This window comes from Lampetra fluviatilis, chromosome 24, assembly GCF_964198595.1.
Source record: "Lampetra fluviatilis chromosome 24, kcLamFluv1.1, whole genome shotgun sequence".
In the NCBI taxonomy this organism is placed as follows: domain Eukaryota; kingdom Metazoa; phylum Chordata; class Hyperoartia; order Petromyzontiformes; family Petromyzontidae; genus Lampetra; species Lampetra fluviatilis.
The window spans coordinates 12,702,256-12,717,322 of NC_136298.1; the positions used below are offsets into that span (position 1 = coordinate 12,702,256).

At 49.3% G+C, this 15,067-nt stretch overlaps 2 protein-coding genes across 8 annotated transcripts in view; one reads left to right on the forward strand and one right to left on the reverse strand.

Moving 5' to 3' along the window:
* Positions 1-7,242, reverse strand: part of LOC144941183 (interleukin-6 receptor subunit beta-like) — a 91,263-nt gene extending 84,021 nt beyond the window's left edge. For both annotated transcript variants that reach the window (XM_078867749.1, XM_078867748.1), the window contains exon 1: positions 7,108-7,242. The gene's annotated coding sequence lies outside the window, so the exon portion shown is untranslated. The remainder of the gene's footprint in view (positions 1-7,107) is intronic.
* The window catches only part of LOC144941184 (mesoderm induction early response protein 3-like), a 30,827-nt gene continuing 22,970 nt past the window's right edge, over positions 7,211-15,067 (forward strand). For 5 of the 6 annotated variants that reach the window (XM_078867751.1, XM_078867757.1, XM_078867750.1 and 2 more), the window contains exons 1-2: positions 7,211-7,351; positions 10,262-10,755. The gene's annotated coding sequence lies outside the window, so the exon portion shown is untranslated. The remainder of the gene's footprint in view (positions 7,352-10,261; positions 10,756-15,067) is intronic. The other variant, XM_078867752.1, reaches the window with a different exon arrangement.

Below are 15,067 nucleotides of genomic sequence, written 5' to 3' on the forward strand. Positions count from 1 at the left end.
GATGAGAGACGGAGACCCGTGACGACGTCTCGCGGTCCTGCCCCTCGACTCGGAGCGCTACACTCGCACTCTCCGCTCTCATGCAATGACAACATACCCAGATAATACGTTTCGTGACATTGTTTTATATTCTCCAGGATTTAAGGAATATTCTGGCGAAATAATTGCATTAATCGGAGCACGAATAGATGAGTTCTGGAGCTATCTTCTTGGTTCTTTCGGTAAAGTCACGTAGAAGGGAAGTAATAAAATAATAAAAATAAAACAATACAATAATTCTCACGACGTTTCGGCCACAACGCAAGCAGCCATCCCTGCAGTCACGAAAGCTTTAAATCGAAATTCTGGAGCTATTTCAGAGTTCTGCATTCGTTGCTGCCACCTCTTTCGTGTCGATGTCTATTGTATGTCTTACAAGCTGCTTCCACGGTTTCAGCGCTTACTTGATATACGGAAAATCCCGTGCAGCCAGTTACCCAGCTAAGTTCGGTGGTAACGGCCCGCAGCCACTGACAAGACACTTGTTGTTGATGTGTAGAGGAGCTCAGATAGCAGCCAGCCAGGAAAATCGAGTCATACTTTTTAACAGCAGTATGATATTAAGCTATAGCATGAATATTATACATCTTCTTACGCGCACGCGTAAGAAGATGTACAATAGCGAACTTTCATTTTCTCAATACTGATTCTGATGACCATCTTCTCAACAGGAATATCGTGAAGGCGATAGCTGCATATTTTACAGAGAGTGTAAACATATGTAATACGTCCATTGAGATTGGTGGAAGGCGTGTGGAGATTATTCATTATAATGTCGTTTCTCTGGGATGTATACGTTGGTTTAGTGGGGTGTCTGTAAGTGGATCGCCCTGTGTAGCAAAGGCAGGCGATGTACTTCAATTATCCCGCGTACAACGCAGGAAGACGGGACAATAAGACTCTGCTGCATGTGTCAGGTTGTATATATGTGGACTAATGTGCTTCATGCCACCCGGTGAGGATGTAGTTATTTGTATTGAACATCACATGCTCAATATAACCTTATGCAATGCAAAATACATAAAACACTGAAAATTCATCACGATATTCGTGTCTTCAAGATATCCTCACGGAGCCCCATAACTCTCTTTCAGGAGGATCCTGCATCGGGCCAATTCATTGTAGAGTCACGTTTTGTATGTCGGTACCTGTGGAAAACAGTCAAAACGTCCGCACAGACGGGCTCACAATCCCACTGGCCCACGTGGCCAAATAACCCCCACAATCCTGCAGGGCATTCACAAAAGGAGCTGCATGTATACTTGAACATCGGATCCTACTACCGTATTCTACCCATGATGAGACCCATTAAAACCTTTTTCCTTTCATTAAAGCAAACGTTGAGGGTGCCTCCTATAATCCGATAGGTGTGTGCGTGTGACCAGATTTGTTAAACTTCAATGACGCAGTTTCGGAGTGCGTCTTATAACCCGAGAGCGTCTTAAAATGCGGAGAATACGGCAATAACACAGCGAAGGAATTGGTGGCAGGCACATCGCTCCGTGGATAGTCAAACGCGTGGAACTGGGCGCGCGTGTGATAGCGCACGCGCGCACGTGCGCGCGCACGTGCGCACGTGTGATTGCGCGCGCACGTGTGATTGCGCGCGCACGTGTGATTGCGCGCGCACTGTCACACGTGCACCGCTCGGCGTCGACTGCGGGACCCGCACGGATGGAGCGCTGCGCCCCTCACTCTTCTCTATCCTCTCCTCGTCTCTCTCGCACTGCACCGCGGCTCACGGCAGATTTAACGTTCGTGTCGTCGTGGCTCGTGTGAGAGCGAAAGTGAGCCTCGGAGGGCGCAACTCACAAAACAAACACAAACAGTCAACACCGTATAGCCTCCTTCAGAGGGTTGGGCAAGTGCTGTCTCACTGAGCACCCATATGAAGGCCAATACGGAGCATAAGGAGGGTAGTTGGGCAAGCACTACGCCCGCCCGCCTTTGTCTCCCCTGTGCCACACACCAGTACTGGCTGATTGAACCCCAGGGAGGCCCAGGAACGGTTTAGACATTCGGCACTGATGTTGGTTGTGAGCGGAAATCGAACTCGGGTCGCACTGTTCCAATCGCAGTGCGCTAACCACTGTGCTACCGCTCCCCACACTCACATGTACACAACAAAGATCCCCCGTATAGCCTTAACAGACTGTTGGGGCAAGTGCTGTTAACGAGCACCTTTGAAGGTCAGCACGGCACACGAGGGGGTGGGTGGCCAGCACCACGCCCGGCCGCCTTTGTCTCTCCAGTGCAAATGTTTACACCCCGCACCAGGTACTAATTTTTTAGGCTGCGTCGGCCTAGGAGAGGCCCAGCTCCGGCTTCGATAATCGCCACTGGTGGTGACCGTGAGCGGGTCGCCGAGTTTGTAGCGCAGCGCGCTAACCGCTGTGCCACCGCTCCCACTAGTACACACACACGCTCACAAACCCTGCACTTGCATTGTTCGCTGAGATCACATGTTGTGTCGCAAAGGAAACGGGAGAGGTTCCTTGAGAGCGAGTGTCCCCTTGGGGTTAACTCAGCTCGGTGGCGGTCAAGGCGCGGTCAAGGTGACTGCCGCTTGCTCGCTGCGTGCTGCAGGCATCTCGACTGACTGACTGACTACAGGAGGCGGAGAAACGAGCCTGTTGGCGATGTTGAAAACAAGCAATATAACTAGCGTTGCTATGACACGAGATAACGTAATATTCATAAGCGTGTCTACCACAATTGATACACTCTTTGATTAGCTGATCATTTGCAGCTCTTTGTTATTCCACTGCTGGGTAAAAGCCCTGCAAAGCTGTGTCGGCCACGGGGGTTATTTGACCATACCTCACCGCGCTGGTCACTGTAGGTTGGTGGAGTGGGGGGCGGGGGGGGGGCTGGTTTTAAATATCGTGAGGTCAGCCGCGACCGGCCACGATTGGAAGTCACGTCGCTGGGGTCACAACCACTGCACCACCGCTCCGCCAGACGATTGTAAGTGCTGTACAATATTGATTACACGGGTGCGTTACGATTGTAGCGGTGTCGGTGGTGATGAATACTTACACAGTACTAGGGCACAGTCACAATTAGTCTCGCAGGTGATGGGGTTAAATAGCCACCAGGACACGTGTGTGCGCCTCGGCGCCTCTGTTAAATGCCAGCCGTACCCAAATATAAACTCTCCCCGTTCGCTTTGAACATTGACCTTCTCCACCGGTCAAACAGCCATTGGATATCTCTCCTGTGTGTGTTCCATGCGAAATGGGAGCATCTTCAGGAACTCAATTCGGTTCAGCTCAGTTTCCGAAGAAGGTCCCAGCACGGTGAGTGAAACGTCAGACATCATGCCAAACAATACGCGCGGTACAAACCGAAAAAAAAACCCGAATCGGTGGAGCTGTACGGCGCGGCCACGTGGGATGCACAAGGAGATAATGGTGCGGCGCAGTGGCCCTTTGCACGATGAGAGGTGGAAGATGGGGAAACAGATCGAATCAAAATATACACCAGGCTGAGGTTTTGGGGGAAGTGGCCGTTCTTAAGAGTACGCGTGGAAGGGGAGGGAAGAGAGATCGACTGAGATTATATTTATCCGGCCAACTTCCTCTACTATAATGACGATTGCCTCTGATCTGAAGGGTCATTTGGCCCGTACGTCATTCTAGTATATCCTGTTGCTGTTCTAATTTTCACGGCAGACGGAAGCAAGCAGTGATTTAAAAAACAAATCCTCATTATCTGGGCTCGTGCGCCACCCACCAACTCCGCTCCATTGCTGGGTCAAACTCGCTGGCGGAAACACAGAGAGGGCCACAGTCGACTCGCACGAACATCCGTCCCCATGGCCCCTGGCGGGGTGAGGAGGGCACTGACGCTCGCGTCGACAACTCCTTGGAGCGGGGAGTCGTCAAACTCAACCTGAAAATGCCCCCGAATCACCTCCCCTACATGTGACCAAGAATGTCACGAAACAATTTACCCGGCATTACCACACACGTGACCTGGCATTGCCACACACGGTACTGGCATTACCACACACGGTACTGGCATTACCACACACGGTACTGGCATTACCACACACGTGACCTGGCATTACCACACACGGTACTGGCATTACCACACACGTGACCTGGCATTACCACACACGGTACTGGCATTACCACACACGGTACTGGCATTACCACACACATGACCTAGCATTACCACACACGTGACCTGGCATTACCACACACGTGACCTGGCATTACCACACACGGTACTGGCATTACCACACACGTGACCTGGCATTACCACACACGGTACTGGCATTACCACACACGGTGCTGGCATTACCACACACGTGACCTGGCATTACCACACACGTGACCTGGCATTACCGCACACGGTACTGGCATTACCACACACGGTACTGGCATTACCACACACGTGACCTGGCATTACCACACACGTGACCTGGCATTACCACACACGTGACCTGGCATTACCACACACGTGACCTGGCATTACCACACACGGTGCTGGCATTACCACACACGTGACCTGGCATTACCACACACGGTACTGGCATTACCACACACGGTACTGGCATTACCACACACGGTACTGGCATTACCACACACGTGACCTGGCATTACCACACACGTGACCTGGCATTACCACACACGTGACCTGGCATTACCGCACACGGTACTGGCATTACCACACACGTGACCTGGCATTACCACACACGTGACCTGGCATTACCACACACGTGACCTGGCATTACCACACACGGTACTGGCATTACCACACACGGTACTGGCATTACCACACACGTGACCTGGCATTACCACACACGGTACTGACATTACCACACACGTGACCTGGCATTACCACACACGGTACTGACATTACCACACACGGTGCTGGCATTACCACACACGGTGCTGGCATTACCACACACGTGACCTGGCATTACCACACACGGTACTGACATTACCACACACGTGACCTGGCATTACCACACACGGTACTGGCATTACCACACACGTGACCTGGCATTACCACACACGGTGCTGGCATTACCACACACGTGACCTGGCATTACCACACACGGTACTGGCATTACCACACACGTGACCTGGCATTACCACACACGGTACTGGCATTACCACACACGGTGCTGGCATTACCACACACGTGACCTGGCATTACCACACACGTGACCTGGCATTACCACACACGGTACTGGCATTACCACACACGGTACTGGCATTACCACACACGTGACCTGGCATTACCACACACGTGACCTGGCATTACCACACACGTGACCTGGCATTACCACACACGTGACCTGGCATTACCACACACGGTACTGGCATTACCACACACGTGACCTGGCATTACCACACACGGTACTGGCATTACCACACACGGTGCTGGCATTACCACACACGGTGCTGGCATTACCACACACGGTACTGGCATTACCACACACGGTGCTGGCATTACCGCACACGGTGCTGGCATTACCACACACGGTGCTGGCATTACCACACACGGTGCTGACATTACCACACACTGTGCTGGCATTACCACACACTGTGCTGGCATTACCACACACTGTGCTGGCATTACCACACACGGTGCTGGCATTACCACACACGGTGCTGGCATTACCACACACGGTGCTGGCATTACCACACACGGTGCTGACATTACCACACACGGTGCTGGCATTACCACACACTGTGCTGGCATTACCACACACTGTGCTGGCATTACCACACACGGTGCTGGCATTACCACACACGGTGCTGGCATTACCACACACGGTGCTGGCATTACCACACACGGTGCCGGATTATCCTAGGAGCAAAAGCTTTCAAGCATCAATTCCGGTTTAGTGATTCTGCACTTGCTCTAGTATTATAGTACAAAACTGCCTTCATCTTTTATGAACTACTGGGTGTTTAAGGTTAACGATTTGTCGTATTATCTGGCTGTATAGCAAATGAAAAATACAATTACTTTACTGTGTAAGTAAATTTTTTGTGTATTAATATGTATATGTTATTTATTTAGGGCCCCGTTATAACACATGCGACAGGCCCCGCACTCGCTTAATCCGGCACTGACTACACACCAAGGTCGTAATTATCATTTCTATTGGGGGGGACACATCCCTTCTAGATGTGAAGTTTTAGTGACTGCAAGGATCCATACTCTTTGGTTCTTTCGGTAAAGTCACCTAGGTGAAATTTTTTAAATAAAAAATAAAAAAACAGAAATAAATAAATTACGACGTTTCGATTGCAACACAAGCAATCATCATCAGGCGTGACAAACAATATTCAAATATGTTCAAAATGCCCCCCCCCCCAATATATTTCTATAAACAATATTTTAAAAAATTGCTAAACCTTGCCCACAATATCTGGACTTGTCTTCATATAACAATGCATAGATTTCTGATTAATTATATGATTGTGGTTATGGTTGTACTTTATAAATCCCTAATCTCTGTCATTACATACAATGAAACAATAAAATGTAAAAAAGAAAAAACAGATCAATGTAATACAATACACTATTTGAAATTATCGTAAAAAAATAAATAAAAAGTCCATCCCATGTGTTAGTGCATTTTTTTTTATATTTTAGGCAGGAAATGGCAGGAAATTTGTTTTCAAATTTAGATTTTTTCTGGGGGGGGGCCTAGACCCCCTGGAAGATTTGGTCCCCCCCAATGTTGACTCCATGGCTACGGCCTTGCTACACACGGTACCCGGCATGACTACACACGGTAGCCGGGTCACAGGACCCGGTCTGTATACGTGCACGGTAACTGCTCTTAAATGGCTGAATCCGCACCCTGTCCTCAAGATCCCAAAGCACGTCACAATACTTTGCGAAAGTCACTACCAAACATTCCTGTTGCCGGGGAAAGCCAGAGGCAAGTCGGTGGCTGTAGCGATAAACATCAACGCACATGTCTCGGCGTGAAACCGCGTTCGCAGTGTCGCACGAGGTACAAACCACGAAACTCAAAGCGGTGGCCACATAACACGGCGCTGAGCTGGCGGCGACACTGGCCCCGGATGGACTCACCAGACGGAGGGCGAGGGAAGTCATCCCCGGTCGGCCGATGATGAAGCGACGCATCGCGAGCCAGAGGATGAGAGAGGCTCCTGCGGTTCGTTCCGATGGCTTTTGACTAAATATAGCGCGACGCCACGGGCCACGGGGTCGTGGTGTGCGAGACGCGGGCGGGAGGCCGGGCGGGCCCGATCACACCGGCTCATCAACGAGGGCCCAACGAGACGCTGCTGTGATTGCGTGCCAGTGTGTGTCGGTGAGTATCCGTGAGTGTGTCGGTGAGTATTTGTGAGTGTGTTGATGAGTGTGTGGTGAGTATTTGTGAGTGTGTTGATGAGTATCCGTGAGTGTGTGGTGAGTATTTGTGAGTGTGTGGTGAGTATCCGTGAGTGTGTCGGTGAGCGTGAGTGTGTTGGTGAGTATTCGTGAGTGTGTGGTGAGTATTTGTGAGTATTCGTGAGTGTGTGATGAGTATTTGTGAGTATCTGTGAGTGTGTTAGTGAGTATTTGTGAGTGTTGGTGAGTATTCGTGAGTGTGTCGGTGAGTATTTGTGAGTATTCGTGAGTGTGTCGGTGAGTGTTTGTGAGTATTCGTGAGTGTGTTAGTGAGTATTTGTGAGTGTTGGTGAGTATTCGTGAGTGTGTCGGTGAGTGTGTGGTGAGTATTTGTAAGTGTGTGGTGGGTTTTCGTGAGTGTGTCGGTGAGTATTTGTGAGTGTGTTGATGAGTATCCGTGAGTGTGTGGTGAGTATTTGTGAGTGTGTGGTGAGTATTTGTGAGTGTGTTGATGAGTATCCGTGAGTGTGTGGTGAGTATTTGTGAGTGTGTGGTGAGTATTCGTGAGTGTGTGGTGAGTATTTGTGAGTGTATGGTGAGTATTTGTGAGTGTGTTGATGAGTATCCGTGAGTGTGTGGTGAGTATTTGTGAGTGTGTGGTGAGTATTTGTGAGTGTGTGGTGAGTATTTGTGAGTGTGTGGTGAGTATTTGTGAGTGTGTGGTGAGTATTTGTGAGTGTGTGGTGAGTATTTGTAAGTGTGTGGTGGGTTTTCGTGAGTGTGTCGGTGAGTATTTGTGAGTGTGTGGTGAGTATTTGTGAGTGTGTGGTGAGTATTTGTGAGTGTGTGATGAGTATCCGTGAGTGTGTGGTGAGTATTTGTGAGTGTGTGGTGAGTATTCGTGAGTGTGTGGTGAGTATTTGTGAGTGTGTGGTGAGTATTCGTGAGTGTGTGGTGAGTATTTGTGAGTGTGTGGTGAGTATTTGTGAGTGTGTGGTGAGTATTCGTGAGTGTGTGGTGAGTATTTGTGAGTGTGTTGATGAGTATTCGTGAGTGTGTGGTGAGTATTTGTGAGTGTGTGGTGAGTATTCGTGAGTGTGTGGTGAGTATTCGTGAGTGTGTGGTGAGTATTTGTGAGTGTGTTGATGAGTATTCGTGAGTGTGTGGTGAGTATTCGTGAGTGTGTGGTGAGTATTCGTGAGTGTGTGGGAGTATTTGTGAGTGTGTGGTGGGTTTTCGTGAGTGTGTGGTGAGTATTTGTGAGTGTGTTGATGAGTATTCGTGAGTGTGTGGTGAGTATTTGTGAGTGTGTGGTGAGTATTTGTGAGTGTGTGGTGAGTATTCGTGAGTGTGTGGTGAGTATTTGTGAGTGTGTGGTGAGTATTCGTGAGTGTGTGATGAGTATTTGTGAGTGTGTGGTGAGTATTTGTGAGTGTGTGGTGAGTATTCGTGAGTGTGTGGTGAGTATTTGTGAGTGTGTGGTGAGTATTCGTGAGTGTGTGGTGAGTATTTGTGAGTGTGTTGATGAGTATTCGTGAGTGTGTGGTGAGTATTTGTGAGTGTGTGGTGAGTATTTGTGAGTGTGTGGTGAGTATTCGTGAGTGTGTTGATGAGTATTCGTGAGTGTGTGGTGAGTATTTGTGAGTGTGTGGTGAGTATTTGTGAGTGTGTGGTGAGTATTTGTGAGTGTGTTGATGAGTATTCGTGAGTGTGTGGTGAGTATTTGTGAGTGTGTGGTGAGTATTTGTGAGTGTGTGGTGAGTATTTGTGAGTGTGTTGATGAGTATTCGTGAGTGTGTGGTGAGTATTTGTGAGTGTGTGGTGAGTATTCGTGAGTGTGTGGTGAGTATTCGTGAGTGTATTGGCGTGTGCGAGTATTCGCGTGTTCGTCTGTGCGCGTGTGTTAGTGTCTGAGTGTTTAGTACCTTCGATACTTCACGTGGCCTCAAAGTGCACCTAGCCTGGCTTAAGCGCCGTGTTGACGTCAGCCACTGAGTGGAAAACTGCGGTTGTTGTTGTTGTTGTTGTCCGCGTGTCACCGGTTACGTGCCCCAGTGGCATGTATGTAATTCTGTACATATGTCAGTGCGTGCGTGTCTTCGTGTGCCTGTGTTCGCGTATTTGCTCGTGTATGTTTCCCGTTAATAAGTCGGTGTGTCGGTGTATCTCTACGTATGGTGGGTGTGTCTGCGCGATGTCAGTGTGTTGGTGTGTCTCTCTCTCTCTTGCTATGTCCACATGCGTTGCTCCACGTGAACGTGTATCCGCGTCTACGTGCTAGTACGCAGTGCCACCGCGTGTCTGTGAACACCCCGAGTGTGCCCTGCGTGTCCGCGTTAGCTACGTGTCCACGCGCCCACGTGTGTGCCGTGTCATCCTGCCCTGCTCCCCGTGTGTTGTGCCAGCCAGCCAGTCTGTGTGTGTACTCGGGGTGTCTGTCCGTGTGTTCGCCTCGCCGCGTGTATCCCGGGTGTCCGGTGGAACGCAGCCTCTCCCGCCCTTCCCACACACAAGCCACACACTCACCACGCAAGCACTGCGCTCTCCCCCCCTCTCTCTCTCTCACGCTCTGCACTCACTCCCCACCACCCCTGTAAGAGGGCCTCTGGAATAACGGGACACGGGCGGTGGGGGCGGCGCGCCCGCAGCCCCCGCAGCCCCCGTGACTGCGTCCCTGGGCCGAGAGCCAGAGCCGGGCGCAGGGGGTGGTGCCGGCATGCGAGGAGGGATGATCAATCACAGCCCCTGACGCCCCAATCCACGCCCGCAGCCCCTGTCTCCTCTCGCACGGGGGCACAGAGATCACCGCGGGACGACGTGTCTCCACTGCACAATGAAGATGATGCCGCAGCCTTGTTGTTGTTTTCTCTCTCTCGTTTTTTTTCCACAGCCAATTCTCAACCCTTCCCACCAAGAGAGTGCGCGAAGCTTTGTCCGCGGTCGTGCCGACGGGCGATAGGACTTTTCTCCGCGCTCTGTCGGTCATGGGGGTTTTCGACCATACTTCACCACGCTGGTCAGTTGCGGGTTGGTGAAGGGCGGGGTGGTGGGAGCGGGGGGCGAGGCGAGGCGCAGGACTGATTCCCACAGAGTCGAAGCTGAGTTCCGTATCGCGAACCACCCCACCCCCTCTAATAATGCATCGATTATACAGTTCATGATCAATCCACTGCTTGACGAAGGCCGCCTCCACAGGCCGCGTGGGTCGTGGGTTGTCTGGTCGGGACTTCACCCATGCTGCTCAGTGCGAGTTGGCGACGTGGCCTGGTATAGCCGTGGCCCGGAATCGAACTTCGGCCGCCAATTTGACAGCGCTGCGCGCTCAAACACCCCCAGCGCCTCCATCGCCCTCCGCTTGCTCAGGGACCAGCGAGCGTGCGGATGGTGAGTGATTACAATCAAGTATTCCTCTTGGTGGACTTCAGCCAAGTGGTGGATACAATTCTGCATTGCTGTGGGAGGGCCCGGTCTTCGTTATAAACGTCACAATACACCACGCAAAGCATCACCACGTGACACAGACAGCACATGCATTTTGTAACACATTACAACATAGAGAATCAACGATCTACAATGTGAGCACAACATCTCACCGACTGGAGCGAAACAGAACACAGCAGATGCGTGGACACGTGGGTAGCCAGCGAGAATGCGCACACAGTGCTCGTAAATAATCATAATCATGCAATCTTGATTTGAAGCTTTCGTGACTGCAGGTTTCCAAAATCTTAAACAAACACAAGATCCAGGTCCGATTCAATACAGTACACAAATCCGTGATTTAATCCCCTCTGTGAAGGATGTAATTCCTGACATGCAATATCCTGGAGTCTACAAACTGAGTTGTGGCTGCGGTAGCATTGGGGAAACGAAACGACATGTCTCGGACCGTGTTCGCGAGCACAAGGCAGATCTGAAACACGGCAGAACCAATACCTCTGCCGTGGCTGACCATTGCGATAACGCTGTGGGCTCGCATGATATTGTTTTTTCCGAGACCAAGGTACTCTGCAAACCTGGCTACTATCAAAGGTTTGTTCATGAAGCCATCTAGATATATAAACATAGCCATAACTTCAACCGAGAAGATGGATACAAATGTATGGTTGTGTCCATCATATCTGCCGGGTACTGGTCTATTTTTCCGAGTTAACCCCCCCCCCCCCACATCTCCAGCGTTGCCAGCCTCCCATTTCCATAATATTTATTCATGTGTTACATACATCCACAGTCTGTTGCTGTATGCAGTACAAAAATAAGATAAATTCCCCAGGTGGTCTCCAAGGTCATTCATTGTTTTCTATTTTAAAGCAAATACTGTTGATTTTTTTTGTTATTAACATTCACCCAAACCATTGACAAATGGTTCACTTTATTTACGTACTGCATTAGGGTGCAATTAATATACATTCTTCAGCTAATCAAATAAAGATCATTTTATTTTCTTAAATTAAAAACAAATCATTCATCCGCTGGGCTTCCAAGGTCAATATTTAACATTGCAAATCGTGCAACATTATACTTGCAGTAGTTTAGGAGCTCTTAGTGTGTGGCAGTGGTTAGCACTGCACTGCACTCTAACCCCAGTGATCTGATTTAGAGTCCCAGCCACAGCTTACATTCGACGCGTAATCCACCAAACATTGTCTCCAACTTCGTGGATTGCAAGCGCCATGGGAATTCCGCATGGTACGTGAATCTGGAGCTTGCCGTGGAGAGGTGCGATCTTATTCCGTCAGTCCCACCAAAATAGATTACCAACCCAGGTGCTTTGTGTCAATGTCCACTCAACCCCACAAATCCTCCATGAGTAATGGGGTGCTAGTGGAGAGGGTGGAGGGTTCTCGTATGAGGGCAGTGTGTATATGGCCAGTACGGGTTTTGGTAGCAGACGTCTCACTCCGAATCCGGTTATTGATATTATCTCTTATTTGGGTGTGTAAAACCGTGTGGTAGCTATAACTAAATTATCCACATGGCTACAATCGTGCCCTGTCTTCTATATTGGCAAAATGTGGACCCAGTATGAAACCTACAGACTAGTTTGCCTACAATCCATCCTGGGTTTAGCCAGGATGGAGTTCGCATATTCTTGAAAGATATAGACACGGTCTCATCAGTGGACTCGTCTGCTCGGTGAGGTTGCGTTGGTTGGGCATGTAACTTACATGCCCGACTTCAGTTCTTCTGGGTAAAGGGGAAAAAAGAAACAGCACGGACTGTCGTTTACGATAACCTGGAGATGGGCAGACTTGCCGATAACTGGTATTAGCAGTGTCAATATCGGTCTCTGGGGAGAATGCCCATGAGATTTGCTCTTGGAAGGTGGGTATCCACCTTCCAGCAATAGAGTGTGGGAGAGTGATGCTCACGGCAATGATCAAAGTGCCAGGTTGCTGACCACAGCAAGATGTCACAGTGGGGAGTGCAGGTGGTGCATCTACCAGGCATCTCAGTCAGTTAATGCATAACACGTGGACCTGTCCCGTGGCCTGTCAATGAGCGAGTGAGTGTTTGACAGTTCACGTGGCCTCAAGTGCACCGAGTCTGGAAGAAATGCCATAGAGTCATCACTGCCACTTAGTGGCAAATGGCAGTTGTTGTTGTTGTTTTGGTTGTGTATTCGTCTGTGTGTGTGTATATGTAAACGCGTAGTGTAGCGGTTAGCGCTACTCTACACTACGAACCCGGCAACCCGAGTTTGATTCTCGCTCACGACGAACACCAGGAACGATTATCTGAACCGGTCCTGGGTCTCCTCCCCTAGGTGGACTCAGCCTCAAGTGAGTGCCTGGTGCCGTGTGTAAACATCGCCACTAGGGAGACAAAGGCGGCCGGGCGTGGTGCTGGCCACCTCCCCCCTCGTGTGCCGTGCCGGCCTTCATAGGTGCTCGCTAACAGCACTTGCCCCAATAGTATCTCAAGGCTATACGGGGATCTTTGTTTTTGACAGTGTTTATTCCTCTACATGCGTGTGGGGGTCTCTGTGTTTAGCTATTTCTATCTGTGTGTGTATATGTATTTTTGTGTGTCACTGTTTTTGTGAATTTATCGTTGTTAGAGTGACGGTAAATCCCAAATGATACCAATTTCATATGATACAAACAAGCAGATAACTAGCTCGTAGGGCATTACAGACGGTGTGTCTGGCACACAGATGTACGATGTTGCGACGTATATATAATCAAGTATCACTTCTCCGTTTGCAATAGTATGCACTTTATAAACGGGTGATGCATTTGCAGAGACTGTGTACGAATAATGTTCTCTGGTGATGCAACTACGGTACATTCATCTACTTTTAAAAAACCTAATCTTATAATTATCAATTCCCCTCCATCTCCATGTACTCTTTCTGCCTCGCTTCGGTTTCACGCTCCCCAACTTACACCACTGGACACAGCTGTCCGCCGTTTGTGGCTGCTTCGTTATTTGAGCTCTTCAGATAAAAACTTTGTGCGCACTGAGCCCCCAACAATTATTGCATAGGCTACGGGGATTCAACAGCACTGCCATGGGCACACTCATTCCCTGTGACAATTCAAGAAGTCAGCATGGCCAATGATGACAATACCTTTCGCTCGTCACATTGTTCCTCCTGTTAGACCCCTCAGCGCGTGCACAGTTGGCACCGAATTACAGGACTGCTCTGACAGTGCAATCACCGTCACGTGGCGTAGTTCTTCCCGTTGGCTGACCTCTGGGCGCGTAATGCCATTGTCCGCCTCGACCATTTGCCCTACTCCATCCTCCACACACGCTCCCCATCCATCGCAACTTCCTTATCCTGCATAATAGAGATTTTTTGGGTTAGATCGCGTAAATATAAACGTGTCATTAAACCCACCACCACCGGACACAGCCAATTAGTAAGGTTTGTCACGTAAACAGAAGAGGCTTTCTCTCTCACCTGAAGACGCTCGCTTGCGTTGCGATCGAAACGTCGTGATCTATTATTTTGTCTACCTACGTGACTTTACCGAAAGAACCAAAGAGTATGGATTCCTGCAGTCACGAAAGCTTGTGGCTGTCTTGCTGTCCGCCTGAATATCTGGCTGTCCACCTAATGAAGCTAGTTATAATTACTGGTGAAACGTCGTACTAGGATTGTAAATGTTGTGGATTTGCTCTCCAACACACCGGTGTGCTGTACTAGTACACTACACTATACACTACACTATACACTACACTACTACACTATATACTACACTATACACTACACTACACACTAGTGCTGTACTAGTGACGAATGGCCACGTTCTGTTTACGTGACAACCCTTACTAGTTGGCTGTGTCGGGTGGTGGCGGGTTTAACGACACACATTCACGCGATCTAACCCAAAAAAAACTATATTATGGATGGCATTGGTCGCGATAGCGTACGAGTTAAACTTCCTTTTCCTGTTTGCATCTGAAATAATGTCTTTCCACATGTTCCCCTTGCAAAAGAGCTTTTTAAACTCAAGGGTTTCTTTACCTGGTTTAATAAAGGTGAACATAAAAAAAATGAATTTTCAAGATACTTTCACCTACCCTACCGTCAAATGAACACTATCCTGTAAGTTCACCGATATAACTACATTATAGAAGTGTCTCTTCAGTATTATTTCTTAAAGTCTCGCTCTCCCAGCAGTAAAGCAACACGGACATCACTCCTGCCTCAAACACCTATCCCTTAATGTTGACTTTGGCCTCG